The sequence below is a fragment of the Haliotis rufescens genome, unplaced genomic scaffold, assembly GCF_023055435.1.
Source record: "Haliotis rufescens isolate VD_foot unplaced genomic scaffold, xgHalRufe1.0.p SCAF_33, whole genome shotgun sequence".
NCBI classification, from domain to species: Eukaryota; Metazoa; Mollusca; class Gastropoda; order Lepetellida; family Haliotidae; genus Haliotis; species Haliotis rufescens.
The window spans coordinates 4,649,847-4,665,007 of NW_025964035.1; the positions used below are offsets into that span (position 1 = coordinate 4,649,847).

The following is a 15,161-nucleotide window of genomic DNA, read 5'->3' on the forward strand; positions in this document are numbered from 1 at the left end:
ATTGGCTCAGGACAGATCCCAGTGGAACCCGTGATCTGCTACAGGACAGATCCCAGTGGAACCCGTGATCGGCTACAGGACAGATCCCAGTGGTACCCGTGATTGGCTCAGGACAGATCCCAGTGGAACCCGTGATTGGCTCAGGACAGATCCCAGTGGTACCCGTGATTGGCTCAGGACAGATCCCAGTGGTACCCGTGATTGGCTCAGGACAGATCCCAGTGGAACCCGTGATCGAATACACGACAGATCCTGGTGTCACCGTGATGGACTACAGGACAGATCCTAGTGGTACCCGTGATCGAATACAGGACAGATCTCAGTGGAACAGATGATCAGCTACAGGACAGATCCCAGTGGAACACGTGATCGGCTACAGAACAGATCTCGGTGGTACCTGTGATCAAATACAGGACAGATCCCAGTGGAACCCATAATCGAATACACGACAGATCCTGGTGTCACCGTGATTGACTACAGGACAGATCCCAGTGGTACCCGTGATCGAATACAGGACAGATCCTAGTGGCCCCCGTGATCGAATACAGGACAAATCCTAGTGGCACCGCGATCGAATACAGGACAGATCCTAGTGGCACCCGTGATCGGCTACAGGACAGATCCCAGTGGTACCCATGATCGAATACAGGACAGATCCCAGTGGTACCCATAATCGAATACAGGACAGATTCCAGTGGCAACCGTGATCGAATACAGGACAGTTCCCAGTGGTACCCATGATCGAATACAGGACAGATCCCAGTGGTACCCATAATCGAATACAGGACAGATTCCAGTGGCAACCGTGATTGACTACAGGACATATCCTAGTGGCACCGGTGATCGAATACAGGACAGATCAGAGTGGCATATGTGATCGAATAAAGGACAGATCCTAGTGGCACCCGTGATCGAATACAGGACAAATCCCAGTGGTACCCATGATCGGCTACAGGACAGATCCCAGTGGTACCCATGATCGAATACAGGACAGATCCCAGTGGAATCCGTGATAAGCTACAGGACAGATCCCAGTGGAACAGATGATCGGCTACAGGTGAGATCCTAGGGGAAGCCGTGATCGAATACAGGACAGATCCCAGTGGTACCCATGATCGAATACAGGACAGATCCCAGTGGTACCCATGATCGAATACAGGACAGATCTCAGTGGTACCCATGATCTAATACAGGACAGATCCCAATGGACCCCGTGATTGGCTCAGGACAGATCCCAGTGGAACCCATGATTGGCTCAGGACAGATCCTAGGGGAACCCGTGATCGAATACACGACAGATCCTGGTGTCACCGTGATGGACTACAGGACAGATCCCAGTGGTACCCGTGATCGAATACAGGACAGATCTCAGTGAAACCCGTGATCAGCTACAGGACAGATCCCAGTGGAACACGTGATCGGCTACAGAACAGATCTCGGTGGTACCTGTGATCGAATACAGGACAGATCCAAGTGGAACCCATAATCGAATACAGGACAGATCCTGGTGTCACCGTGATTGACTACAGGACAGATCCCAGTGGCAACCGTGATTGACTACAGGACATATCCTAGTGGCACCGGTGATCGAATACAGGACAGATCAGAGTGGCATATGTGATCGAATAAAGGACAGATCCTAGTGGCACCCGTGATCGAATACAGGACAAATCCCAGTGGTACCCGTGATCGGCTACAGGACAGATCCCAGTGGTACCCATGATCGAATACAGGACAGATCCCAGTGGAATCCGTGATAAGCTACAGGACAGATCCCAGTGGAACAGATGATCGGCTACAGGTGAGATCCTAGGGGAAGCCGTGATCGAATACAGGACAGATCCCAGTGGTACCCATGATCGAATACAGGACAGATCCCAGTGGTACCCATGATCGAATACAGGACAGATCTCAGTGGTACCCATGATCTAATACAGGACAGATCCCAATGGACCCCGTGATTGGCTCAGGACAGATCCCAGTGGAACCCATGACTGGCTCAGGACAGATCCTAGGGGAACCCGTGATCGAATACACGACAGATCCTGGTGTCACCGTGATGGACTACAGGACAGATCCCAGTGGTACCCGTGATCGAATACAGGACAGATCTCAGTGAAACCCGTGATCAGCTACAGGACAGATCCCAGTGGAACACGTGATCGGCTACAGAACAGATCTCGGTGGTACCTGTGATCGAATACAGGACAGATCCAAGTGGAACCCATAATCGAATACAGGACAGATCCTGGTGTCACCGTGATTGACTACAGGACAGATCCCAGTGGTACCCGTGATCGAATACAGGACAGATCCTAGTGGTACCCGCGATCGAATACAGGACAGATCCTAGTGGCATCCGTGATCGAATACAGGACAGATCCTAGTGGCCCCCGTGATCGAATACAGGACAAATCCTAGTGGTACCCGCGATCGAATACAGGACAGATTCTAATGGCAGACGTGATCGAATACAGGACAAATCCTAATGGTACCCGTGATCGAATACAGGACAGATCCTAGTGGCAGACGTTATTATACAGGACAATTCCTAGTGGCAACAATGATCGAATAACGGACAAATCCTAGTGTCACCCATGATCGAATACAGGACAGATTCCAGAAGTACTCATTATCGAATACAGGACAAATTAGATAAGAATCTTAAAAATAAATCTCAAATCGATAAATAACCTCCAGATATAATTACTACATAAGGCTACAGTCTACTGTTGCACTGACTGCCCGTCACGGTGGCTTTCTCCGTACAATAGATGCACTATTGATTCCGCACAAAGCTTCTCTCCCACAGAACGACACATCAACAGTAACAACGGTAGTCGGAAACACAAAACATTGTAACAGGCATTGTCATGGTATTAGTTGTAGGCGTGTGCATATAGTATGCTAGTCCATGGGAATGTTGCGTGGATTATTCTAGTCTACCCTTGAGTATGACCAGATATCATGGACCTCTGTTGTCAAACCCGGCGTGTCCCATGAGACAGTTTCAATTATACTCACACTAAGATGATAACCAGTTAAGCCAGTTAACCTACCTTCACATAACAATTGGGAACGAATATGAAACATAAATTAATACACTTTGGATCATGACATGTATGCGCATAATAATTTATTCTTTGGTTATATGATATATCATTCTGGAAAAACATATTTCAGAGCTGGGCTTTTAAGTAAAATTGGGAGTGATCGAAAACTGGTAAAAGGCATTGTTTCATGTATGAAAAATTACTTCCGGTTCTCGGTTACTTAGCAACCGCCATCTTTAAACAAGCCAGCATGCTGAGAGATTCACGAACGCGTGACCTGCTATTCTCATGATTATATTACATCCCATGCCGCTACGTGAAATATCACCATACGCTTTTAATAACGAATCGATGACAATAACCAGGGTTCGTATCATAAGTCAGTGCTTCTATTTTGTGTTCTATGAAAAATTGATGAGGTGGTTTTATCGACCCGGGGTGTATTTTGCGACAGGAAGAAAGTCGATATGGTTGGGTAATTTCTTTTTTCTGTAGCTGGCTTAACGGCCTTATTATTTCGACGTCAATCTAATGACAATTATATGAATGGATCACTGAAAATCAGTGATGACACAAGGTGTTCGCGAAAATTGTAAGCAACATAAGCTGATTTTTTTTAATTTCAAGATAATAAGTTGACAAGTTGTCACCACTACTGCTCGTTCACAACTTGCCGTCACCAGTGTAATGTTTATTTGTTGTTTAACACCGCAATATTCCAGCTATATGACGGCGGTCTGAATATAATCGAGTCTGGACCAGACAATCCAGTGAATGACATCATGAGCATCGATCCGCGCAATTGGGATACGATGAGATGCATCAACCAAGTCTGCTAGCCTGACCACCCGATCCCGTTAGTTACCTCTTATGACAAGCATGAGTTGCTGAAGACCAATTCTAACCCGGAATCTTCATAGGATTCGGAACATGAGCTTCACACATTGTACCCATGTGGGGAATCAAACCCGGGTCTTCGGCGTGACGAGCCGACGTTTTACAACTTGGCTACCCCAAAACCCCTTTTTTCAGTCTGAAGCAAAATAGAACCTGGAATACAAATCGAAATACAGTAAACTACGCTTATAACGAACACGCTTAAACGAACTAACGGATATAACGAACTAACTTTTTAGTCCCGACTATATGCTGTAATAATGCTGTATATATGCTTATAACGAATTACGGTTATAACGAACTAAAATTAGTAGTCCCTTTGAGTTCGTTATAACCGTAGTTTACTGTATATTTAATGGTAAAATAAACGGGGGAAAAACTTGTGCTTGTCGCCTTTTACGGCAAGCATGTGTTGCTGAAGTCCTATTCTATCCCGGCTCTTCACGGGTCAACAGAGTAATGACCAACATGTACACTATATAGATGTGTATATCATCGGAATACCTGAAGCGTTAGTTAAATAGTGTTGAATTATCAAGATAACAGGTTGAAATTTCCAATTAATATCTTGAAATTTTAATTTATCATCTTAAGATTTCAACGTCATTATCTTGGATATTGTGTCTTGAAATTTCAACATATGTCTTAAAATTTCAACTTAGTATCTTAAAGCTTAAAATAAAATAAAAAAGCAGATGGCCCTAAAAGGGTTCCGTACTTTTTCATTGACAACAAGTATGTGAGATTTGGGCATAGGACATACAGGCAAAAAGTAGGCATCCCTAAAGGCACCGACTGCGCTCCCCTCCCTGCAGATCTGTTTCTGTGAGCATATGAATCGGGATTTGTGCTCGGAACGGCAAAATTAAAACGAGGTAATTTGGCCAAGACGTTTAACTAGTGCTTCAGGTAAAGCGATGATCTGATATCGTTTCCACATTTGACAAATAGATAATTCCCCTCCACCGATTTTCCCACTTAACTAGAAATAGTGAGTGAGTGAGTATGGTTTTACGCCGCTTTTAGCAATATTCCAGCAATATCACGGCGGGGGACACCAGAAATGGGCTTCACACATTGTACCCATGTCGGGAATCGAACCCGTGTCTTCGGCGTGACGAGCGAACGCTTTAACCACTAGGCTACCCGACCGCCCCTAATTAGAAATAAGAGTGAGCAGTCAGACCGCCTCATCTGTTTCATATCTAGATCCGTGCATGGAGTTCAAAGTGACAACAGAGTATCCACACAAGAGGGATGACATCAGCCTTCCAATAGTCAACCTTCCCTTCATGTCGAGCAATATCCCAGCACCTCCTGCCTTTGATGTCTATATTTGAGTGAGTGAGTGAGTGAGTGACTATGGTTTTACGCCGCTTTTAGCAATTTTCCAGCAATATCACGGCGGGGGACACCAGAAATGGGCTTCACACATTGTACCCATGTCGGGAATCGAACCCGTGACGAGCGAACGCTTTAACCACTAGGCTACCCGACCGCCCCGTCTACATTTGAGCCGCTTTTAACAGTATTACAGTTATATGCAAGCTTAATGTGGGAGGAAAGCCCAAAGTGATGCAGATCTCAGACGCTTACCACTTCGGTGAAACCTACGAGCACGGGTATGGTGCTGACAAACCTAGACATATAATCGGGGCGAACCGGGATTCGAACCCACAATCATTGGTTTCTGGCGTGCCCAGGGGACGCAACTCTGCACAGCGAATCGCGGCCCCTTCGACAACAGGGCCACCCGTGCCCCCTGTATTTACGATGATTAATGGTAAACATGGGGAGGGCATTGCCAAATTTGACGCATCAACACAAAATGGTATCTGATCCAATTCCCTATTTTAACTTGTACCACATGTTCCCGCGTTTGTTCAGGTGAACACTTGACTTGCCTCTGTATGTGTTTGGGACGGATGGGGTCGGATAGGTTCACCTTTTCGCGAACACCCGTTGTCATCACTGACTGAATGCGATTCATAAACACATGCTTATGATATAGTCGGAATCGTACAATGGTCTCTGATTTTAGCAGAGATTTCTTAGGATTATGGAAATGTTTTGTTTTCGCTTTTATTTCACTTTTATTATACATACAGGATCTTTAACGTACGGACACATTTGTGTACACTGAATAAACAATTCTTGATCTTCAATTGAGATTCAGCTTGTAAACAAACAAAACAAAAAAATATTCTTTGTTGTCAAGAGTAATGATTTTTTTTCGTCCAAAATTTTAAAAATGGATGATTATCTTTTTTTTATAGAACATTGACATTTCCCAAATGAATGTAATCAGCATCCTCATCCCCTTGCCTCCCCAGTACCACGTGTTCATTGATCCCTCCATAATAGAACTATTCATCTGAAATCCTTCCCTCGTACTGCCACGGCAGAGAATGTCAACAATCAGAGAGTCGTGAATCCCTCCCGTGTGGACTTTTCGCTGTAAAACACACAGTATATAACAGTATGTTTGTGTATCTATGGCGACTAAGCATTTGTTTGTACGCGTCCTCGAGGCTTTTTAAAATCCGCTTGAGAATAAACATGATTCTATAATGTGAGATTAAGTAAATATTACAGATTCGATACGATAAGAAAGAGTGCGTGAACATTAGGTGTATTTTTCCAGCTGTTTAAGTGGCTGTAGTTATCAACCTGTTTACATAACTTGACGATCATTGGAAACTGTGAGGACGGAAGAGTGAGTGAGTGAGTGAGTTGAACGCTGTCTGCGGTAAGCCCGAGGCGATGTAGGCCTCAGACGTTTACCGCTTTGGTGAAACCCACGAGTGATATCATCTCCATTCTATCTTCATAATCAAAACCATCGTCATCATCACAATTATCATCAACATTATAATAATCATCAACAACATTTATGGCAAGCATGGGTTGCTGAAGACCTATTTAACCCCGGGTCTTCACAGGTCGACACTGTGTTGGAGTGGAACACTCACGTGAGTGAGTGAGTTGGGTTTAACACCGCTTTAAAAAGTCATTCAGCTTTCACGGCGTGTCATCTTGGTGTGGGAGGAAAACCCCAAGGGATGTTGGTCCTAAGCGTTTACCACTTTGGTGAAACCCACGAGTGATATCATCCTCATCCATCTTCACGATCATCATCATCATCATCATCATCATCATCAACATTAAAATCATCATTAACAACAACAACATCATCCTTTGCCATCATCCAAACCATTAGTTAAGATGTTGAACTCCGCCTGTCATATCCTGTCAAGTGAGATCTGAATGGATGACTGCTGCACTAATTAACCTCTTGGTTACATAGCTAATGCGTTTACAAACGTACCAGAGTTTAATGAGTCTCACGTGAGCAGCACACCTTGGTCAGACAAAGTAATCACTGAATCCCTTCCACACAATCTAAAAGAGAGGTGCTCCATTTCTCAATAATCAATGTCAAACATATATAAATTCCATTAGTGTACAGAGAAATGTAACGCTTCCCTTGGCTTGTGTCGACTGAAGACACACCCGCGCGTTAGATTGAGTGAGTGAGTTTAACGCCGCTTGTGTCAACTTGATGTAGGAGGAACGAGGTGATACAGGTTTCAGAGGTTTACCTCTTTGGTGAAACCCAAAAGCAAGGGTGTTGTGCTGACAAACCTAGAGAGATATGCAGGGCAAACCGGGACTTCAAACCCACAATCATAGGTTTCTGGCACGCCTAAGGGACGCAACTCGGCACAGCGAATTTTGCTTAACACGACTTTTGTCCCGTTGTTGGAAAGTGTTTTACAGACAGACAGATGTTTATTCAATATTTTAGATCATATGACCTATAGTACAGAAGTGGTTGGGTTGTTTTTTAGGTATCAACATTGTACAGTCACGTGTAGGTAATAATAAGTTCACATAAAATATTAACGTCTAATTTCAAAAATCTTCTTCAGGAATATTGACAGAGATGATATTGTATAAGCATTGCGGGAGTTCAACAATTTTTTCATCAGTTGTTCATCTTTGTACATAGTTGAAATCATAGGGAGGTATCTATTTCTAAGAAGCTGATAATATTTACAAATGAGAAGTACATGAAACTCATCCTCAACATAGCCTTCATTACAATAACGGCATAAACTACTTTCTTTATCTTGTACATTTTTCTTTCTGAGATTATTAACATTAAAATTATGTAATGATATACGTTATTTACACAAAGATCTTCTCAAAGCTCTATCCTGAAGTTCAGATACACATTTTTCAGGAACAAGTAATGATTTTATATTCGTATAATGGCATAAAAACCTTGAGGATGATATTTGACAGTGCCAATCTATCAAGTAATCTTTGCTTAAGCATGAAGATAAATAGTTTATCATTTCCAACATCTTGAGATATCCATGCAAGAGAAAAACCAGACATACAAAGAATATTCCTGATATCAGACACCCATAAACAATATTTACCCTTTTCATCCAAGGCTTTTAACATATTATAACAATGAAGAGTAAATCTATTTGAATTCATACGAAGTAGCTTCATCCAATATTAACTGCCCGTAGCTGGGATGAAACAAAAAGACTGGTACGACCAGTTTCTCCTAGTGTTTTGACTACAATGAATATATCCATGTAGGCTTTTTCTCACATAAAAGTGCAGACATCCCCAAGAGTTTCGTAAAACTAAGAACACTATGTATATCTGCGTGTATCGGTTTCATGGCAGGCTTTGTCCCCAGTACGTCATGCATACAATATGTTTGTTTGTTTGTTTGTTGTCTAACGCCGCATTTATATCAGCTATATGACGGCGGTCTGTAAATAATCGAGTCTGGACTAGACAATCCAGTGATTGACAACATGGGCATCGATCTACGCAATTGGGATACGATGACATGCATCAACCAAGTCAGCGAGCCTGACCACCCGATCCCGTTAGTCGCCTTTTACGGCAAGCATAGTCGCCTTTAACGGCTACCATGGGTTGCTGAAGACCTATTCTACCCCGGATCTTCACGGGTAGCATACTCTAATGTATAAAGTTTCAGACCATGCGTATATATGTATATATTGTTTGTTTTGTGTGTTTGTTGTTTTGCTTAACGCACTTAACAATTTTACCGCAAAACTGTGGGACAAAAAATAGTACACATTTGACCAAAAAACTACAAACGTTATCCAAACGTTGCTAGGCTGAAGAAACACTGCAAAAGTAAGATCCAAAACTCAACTACCAATACCCGTGTCAAATACGTCACCATCGAATAACCATTTCTTGCTTGTTTCATTTTTAGCCCCCATCAAACCTGGTGTATACCATCTTTTCCCCGGCAGTTAAAAAAACGGCGGCCTGTAAACAATTGAGTGTTTCAGTTACATGTGTGGGAAGCGGGGTGCTGGATTGTACGGAAATGAACGGAAGTGTACGAGAATGTACGAGAATGTACGGGAATGTACGAACTGTATGGCCCTATCCACCCCGTTACAGAACTTTCAGCTCGTTCGACCCGCTACCGACAAATGTAGCAAATTTATCACAGATTAATGCATAAAAATTCCTGTGTGTGACATTCAGATCTGCACTATCCCCGCCTCGGGACTTCCTGTACGGCAACTCTGTGTAGAAACTGCATCAACTGTGACGAGACAAGGTTACACGGTACCTTTTCTGACTGAACATCCCACTGCGGTACGTGATGGTAAATTACATGCTGGATAATTGATGGGTATTTGTCTGCACATTTACCTAGACCGCGGAGGCTGGTGCAAATGCAAATATAAACAAGATTCACCATTCGTCACCACTCGTCCCTTTCCGTAACCTGCTAGAAGACTCGTCCCCCTATCGATGAATGTGATGTGCGAAAATACGACAAACCAATCAGAATACGCGTATGATTTCAAGTTCTTCGTCAAAGAATCCCTCAGAAATAATTTTTGATTTTACATATGTCTTGCATCTAAAATATACCAAAGACACAGTTAAATGTGTTCAATCATACTGTATGATTCCGCACGTCCTGATGTGCTTTAAATTGCATCTGAAATGTATATAATATATGGGGAAAATGTGTGAACTATTACGCAACGAGTTGACAATTGTTTTAGGTATGCCCGTTTGCGCTAAGACGGAACCCGGTCGCAAAAATGGCCACGAGAGGGGCACGAGTCGCTATTCGGCTTGTCCCGGAATAACACGAGTTGGTTACGAATGCCAGTCTTGAGTATCCGTCGGGACAGATTCTATTGGGCGTTGAAGGTGAAATGGCAGTGACAGTTGTATGAATGGATTACTAAAGACCAGTGGTGACACCAGGTGTTCGCGAAAAGGGTGAGCATGTTCTGCCCTACCCGTAACACCTTAAAGTCGATACATTCATGCCCTAAGTCTCTGACAGGCATTCAGAAGTTTTGTTTGTTGGTTGGTTGTTCAACGCATCACTCAGCAATATTTCAGCTATATGCCGGCTGTCTGTAAATAATCGAGTCTGGATCAGACAACCCAGTGATTGACATTTAATGATACACATAAGAGAATTAGGTGATGAAGGAGTAAGCATATACCCCGAAACGTTGTGTTCCTCACAATAAAGAAGCTGACATCCATAAATCCTCTTCCTTATTCATGCCCTAGTTCACAAGTCTTAAAGACCGCCTCCGTGGCCTAGTGGTAGAGCGTCCGCCGGAGAGCGGAAGGTCCGGGGTTCGATCTCCGGCCGCGTCATACCAAATGACGTTAAAAGATGGTACTTTTTGTTACCCTGTCTGGCGCTCGGCATTAAGGGGCTAAAACAAGGACTGGTCAGCTCGGAGTCAGTATACCGTGTCTGAGTGGGGTATTCATGTTAAACTGTGTCATGGTATCTCAGCACTATAAATCGGCATCAGTCCGGACTAGTACAAGCAGCCACATAAAGACACACACACGTACATGCACGTCGCTATATAAAGGTAATAATCTTGGACGCGACGTTAAACCCCATTTCACCTCACCTCACCTCACAAGTCTTACTTTAACGACAAAACAACAAACAAGTCACTACTTCGGTACGTAGCCCAGCTATTACGTCTAGAACCCTAACTAACATAAAACATGAAAGTCCCCAAGTTACCCTTTTACTCAAACCATCAGTAGTACAACAAATAACATTTTAGTGTTTGTATAGAGAATCTCACCCGAGTGTCTTTTGATATCAAATATATCAACACGAGTTGATAAAAGTGGGAAAACTACGAGGCTTGCCGAGGATTTTTTCCAATATTATCAACGAGTGTTGATATATTTGATATCAAAAGACACGAGGGTGAAATTTTATTTTTCATCCAACATCATTCTTCCAACTTTTTCAGTTTGTAGACAGTAATAAGAGTGTCTTAAGTGTAAAAAGTACTGCTAACATCTACAGTGGCAGAGCCATAAGTGATGTCATTTGATTGTGACGTCATGGTAACCAATGACGTCACAATGGTCTGCAAAGCATTGTGATGCAATTTCATTACAGCGATACCTAAAGTGTAGATATCGCTTGATCTCACCCAAGCGATATGTCTTCTGGGAGTCAGTTTTGGATGATAAACACCATTAACATTTAGTTATGAATGCTTAAGTATTTATCTCATCAACCGAGCTTTCTTAATGTAACGATAGAATCTGTATATAAACTGCCAAGCAAAAGTAGTATATACACCCATGTTTGATGGCGGGTAAAAATTACTATTCGATGGTGATGTATTTTATACGGGTATCATAGTTGTGTTTTGGATCGTGTGAAATGTTCCGCTGACTGTCAAATCCATTTTTTAAACACATACTTTCTTCTGCCCGGCAATTTACGAATGCTTAAATATTTATTCAATTAATCTTGCTTACTGTATATAATGATACTCTTCCATATATCTTCCAGGTACTGGCATGTTACAGAGGACTAGATCTACCTCTTACCTGCGCAGTGCTCCTTCCTGCCCTGTAAATGTCTAGACGTGTCGTCAGAGCACAGTGCCAACACTGGTCGATATGTTGCTATGTGTGGAGTTTATACCACTTAGCATTCACAAAGATCCCCGGAGACCTACTTACTTCACGACTAGAAACCACATATACTCGCAATATTCAATAACCACCCTAATGTCATTGAATAATGTACTGTTGTGGACATCGATTGGATGGGTGAGTTTTGGGTGAATTGGGTGGATGAGTGGATGGATGAATGGATGAGTGGGTGGCTGAGTGGGTGGATGAGCGGGTGGATGAATGGGTGGATATGTGGATGAGTGGGTGGATGAGTGGGTGGATGGATGAATGGGTGGATATGTGGATGAATGGATGGATGAATGGATTGAGTTGGTGGATGAATGGATGGATGAATGGATGAGTGGGTGGATATGTGGATGAGTTGGTGGATAAATGGATGGATGGGTTAGTGGATGAGCGAGTTAATGAGTGGATGGATAAGTGGATGTGTTAGCGCATAGACGAGTGCTGAGTAATGGAGTGAGCTCCTGCTGGTGCGAACTGCAGAGTGTGAAACACATCCGTAGTGCGATACAACGGCAGTTACAAACACACGTCTCGACATGTTCCAGGATCCAGCATGCTCAAAGCAGTAATCTCAAAACACTAAAATCTTGTCCCTCTTTTTTAGCACAACGACCTGTTCTACATCTAGCACAAAGTCTTGTTCCTCTATATCTAGCATAACGACCTGTTCTATATCTAGCATAACGACCTGTTCCTCTAAATCTAGCATAACGACCTGTTCTATATCTAGCATAACGACCTGTTCTATATCTAGCATAACAACCTGTTCCTCTAAATCTAGCATAACGACCTGTTCTATATCCAGCTGAAAGACTTGTTCTGTATGTAGCTTTTGCATAACGACATATTTAGCATAATATGTGTTCCTCTATCTAGCATAACGACCTGTTCTATATCTATCATAACGACTTGTTCTATATCTATCATAACGACTTGTTCTATATTTTGCATAACGACCTGTTCCGCTATATCTAGCATAGCGACTTGTTCCTCTATCTTTCATAATGGCCTGTTCCTCTAAATCTAGCATAACTACTTGTTCTATATCTAGCTTAAAGACTTGTTCTGTATCTAGCTTTTGCATAACGACATATCTAGCATAATATTTGTTCCTCTATCTAGCATAACGACCTGTTCTATATCTGTCATAACGACTTGTTCTATATTTTGCATAAAGACCTGTTCCTCTAAATTTAGCATAACGACCTGTTCTATATCTCGTATAACGACTTGTTCCTCTATATCTAGCATAACGACTTGTTCCTCTAAATTTAGCATAACGACCTGTTCTTTATCTAGCATAACGACCTGTTCAGCTATATCTAGCATAACGACTTGTTCCTCTATCTTTCATAATGACCTGTTCCTCTAAATCTAGCATAACTACCTCGTTGATAAATATCTAGTTTAAAGACTTGTTCTATATCTAGCTTTTGCATAACGACATGTTCCTCTATATCTAGCTAGTATTTGTTCCTCTATCTAGCATAACGACCTGTTTTATATCTATCATAACGACTTGTTCTACATTTTGCATAACGACCTGTTCCTCTAAATTTAGCATAACGACCTGTTCTTTATCTAGCATAACGACCTGTTCAGCTATATCTAGCATAACGACTTGTTCCTCTATCTTTCATAATGACCTGTTCCTCTAAATCTAGCATAACTACCTCGTTGATAAATATCTAGTTTAAAGACTTGTTCTATATCTAGCTTTTGCATAACGACATGTTCCTCTATATCTAGCTAGTATTTGTTCCTCTATCTAGCATAACGACCTGTTTTATATCTATCATAACGACTTGTTCTACATTTTGCATAACGACCTGTTCCTCTAAATTTAGCATAACGACCTGTTCTAAATCTAGTATAACGACTCGATCCTCTAAACTAGCATAACGACCTGTTCTATATCTAGTATAACGACCCGTTCCTCTAAACTAGCATAACGACCTGGACCTCTGTATCTAACATAACGCCTTTTTCCTTTTATATCTAGCAACTTGGCCCCCTTATATTTCTCCATCTGTGTTCCCTCTCAGATAATCGTTGACCGAACGCCCGGTAAATAAACGACAAGTGAATATATGTATCTGACCAGATCGAGAAATCCAACGTACCTTGGTCGGCGACGCGTTCCTCCGTCCCTACAGCAGACAAGACACACTCCTCAGATAACGGTTTCTAGCCCAAACAAGTAAACCACATTCGGGTTATCCTTGTCGCCTACAGCAGAAAAAGTACCCTGTGCAAGTGATGCTCTTTTTTACCGAGCAAGTAACCTGACTACAGGAGACAAGATACCCCACGTCAGGGTGTTTTGTTTGCTCGGGGTGGATCAATATGTTGACGACACTGGCTTCAATAGCTGACAATCACGTGGGGCTCCCCCCGGACCCACGCGGCTAACGCCAGACCCCGATTCGGAGAATAAAAATACTTGATTCTTTATTGATCTGATGGAATCACTTCCTCCGATTCACCGGGTCTCCAGTGTGGAGTGAGGAAGCGATTAACTGGGTTGAAAGACCACTTACAGATGACGGGAAAGATTATGAAGACGACGATTCAAAATTGAAGAATGAAAGATGTTTCAAAGACGATGGGGATATGATTAAAGACGGCTGAAAGATTCTCTAAAGATGTTTTAAAGATGATTTGAAGACGACTGGATGATGATTCAGGGGTGACTGAAAGATGATTCAGGGACAACTGAAACTGAATCCAAGACGACTAAAAAAAGTTCAACTACGACTGGAAGATGATTCAAAGACGACTGGAAGATAATCCAAAAACGACTGGAAGATAATCCAAAAACGACTGGAAGATAATCCAAACACGACTGGGAGATGATTCAAAGACGACTGGGAGATGATTCAAACACAACTAGAATATGATTCAAAAACGACTAAAAGATGATTAAAAGACGACTGAAAAATAATTCAAAGACCCAGGAAGATGATTTAAAGACGACTGGAAGATGATTCAAAGACGACTGGAAGATGATTCAAAGGCGACTAAAAATGATTCAAACACGACTAAAAGATGATTCAAACACGCCTAAAAGAACAACCAAACACGACTAAAAAAATATTCAAACACGACTAAAAATGATTCAAACACGACTAAAAATGATTCAAACACGACTAAAAGATGATTCAAACACGACTAAAAATGATTCAAACACGA

At 42.3% G+C, this 15,161-nt stretch overlaps 1 protein-coding gene across 2 annotated transcripts in view; it reads right to left on the minus strand.

The window, feature by feature from the left end:
* The window catches only part of LOC124150270 (echinoderm microtubule-associated protein-like 2), a 92,227-nt gene that overhangs the window by 59,026 nt on the left and 18,040 nt on the right, over positions 1 to 15,161 (minus strand). Inside the window, exon 1 of one of the 2 annotated variants that reach the window (XM_048380811.1) lies at positions 14,093 to 14,288. The exons of the other annotated variant lie outside the window; for it this stretch is intronic. The gene's annotated coding sequence lies outside the window, so the exon portion shown is untranslated. Of the gene's footprint in view, positions 1 to 14,092; positions 14,289 to 15,161 lie in introns of those variants that run through there. 2 annotated transcript variants of the gene reach the window in all.